Source organism: Trachymyrmex cornetzi, unplaced genomic scaffold, assembly GCF_001594075.2.
Source record: "Trachymyrmex cornetzi isolate Tcor2-1 unplaced genomic scaffold, Tcor1.1 scaffold61, whole genome shotgun sequence".
NCBI classification, from domain to species: Eukaryota; Metazoa; Arthropoda; class Insecta; order Hymenoptera; family Formicidae; genus Trachymyrmex; species Trachymyrmex cornetzi.
The window spans coordinates 41972-43938 of NW_017299926.1; positions in this window are offsets into that span (position 1 = coordinate 41972).

The following is a 1967-nucleotide window of genomic DNA, read 5'->3' on the forward strand; positions in this document are numbered from 1 at the left end:
CTGTAACCAATCAGAAAACAGGATTCCGATGGAGTTTGCTTCGCATCATCGGAATTCTGTTTTCTGATTGGTTGAAGAGCGTCGTACAACACAAATCGGATGCAGTGTGAATCCAGCATAAGCGTGAATCGGACCGCGGCCTATGAATACCGGCGTATGTCTTTGGTAACGTGACAATCGAAAACGCCGATTCGTTCATGGTGAAAAATAAACTGCTGTGATTTTTTTATATCTGCTAGCAGTGTTTAATATACAGTTGTGTATTACGATACACAAAGATAATGAATGTATAGATATATATCACACATTCTTCTGACAGATTATTCCCTATAGATCCATTATTATTACATTCTTCATTATTATCAGGAGACACGGTAGTGTTTCGATAATAATTTTCCTTGATCATATTTTTAAAAATTCAAACCGTGTAATCACATATAATATAACCGCTCCAGCAAAAACAGTTGGCGTAACGTGGGCGCAGGCATTGAAAATAAAATATTAATTTATTACCGTTGCGCCGTTGCGCCACGCCACTACGATCGGGAACAATTCTCTTGAGTAAAGTCACTAGATTTATAGATTTATAGATTTATAGATTTATAGATCTAGTGACTTTACTCTTGAGGCTGCACCCTTACACCGTGTTTTGCCTTTTCGTGTAGACGAGCCCTAATGCTGGATTCACACTGCATCCGATTTGCGTCGTACGACGCAACCAATTGGAAAACAGGATTCCGATGGATTTTGCTTCGTATCATCGGAATCCTATTTTCTGATTGATTGTGGAGCGTCGTACGACGCAAATCGGATGCAGTGTGAATCTAGCATAATAGTGCAGGATATCGGGAAGCTCGGGCTGCTCGGCGACTCGCGCGTATCTGATTTCGTGCGTTAAAGTTTGCTACATTTTCTCAGCAATAAATTGATGTAGAAACATGATTTTTTAAAAATCTAGGGTAGCTTGATGAGATATAAACTTAACCAAATATTTCGTAAAGTAATTGTAACTATGAAATTTTTAGCTTTTTGTTTCTTGAATTTTTATCTTTTCAGTTTATTACTGAAAAATCACGTTTGAGTATGGAGTCTGCATGTCTCATTAACAAATTTAAAGACCCCCCCGCAGCACACACTTTTGTATAACGCAAAACGCATAATACATAAGCGAATCAACTAATCAGAATCTTTCCTTTCCTCCCATTCCATGGAAAAGATGAATTTTGATTGATTGATTCCTTTATGCACTATGCATTATGCGTTATGCAAGAGTGTGTGCTATGGCCTTAAGTCACATGAGCGATGTTTCTTTATTTAGACTGCGGTCCACTTGACGCTACAAACACTTCAAAGCGTTTGAGTGACTAATCAGAACAAAGAATTTAACGAATTGATTAATCAAGAAACGCTTCGAAGCGTTTATAGCGTCAAGTGGACCGCAGCCTTAATTATGCTGTAAAAAATGTCCAATTAGGCAATTAAATGTACGGAATTATCAGTACAAAATTGTTTTTGTGAATTTAAGATGCAAATATGACATATGTAAACAAATAATTAATAAGTAATTTGTCAAATATTAACGTACGTTTAGAAGATATAACACTAACTCTTTCGCAAATATAAAAGTAAGTTAGTATTATACGTAAAATATATTTTGCAACTATCTTCAATAGTTATGGCCGCAGCACAGACTTTTGCATAACGCATAACGCATAGTGCATAAGCGAATCAACTAATCAGAAGCTTTCTTTTCCTCTCATTCCATGGACTCGGATCGAGTTCTAGCATCGTGGACATTAGGCTTTACACTTATGCGGGGTCTACAATAGAAGTCGTAGCAGTCGTAGGGTCTTAAGTCGTAGAAAATTGACCAATCATAGTCGATTATTCTTCTCATATTCTACTGATTGGTTAATTTTCTACGACTTATGGCTACTGCACACTGGACGCGATGAGCGATGAGCGAC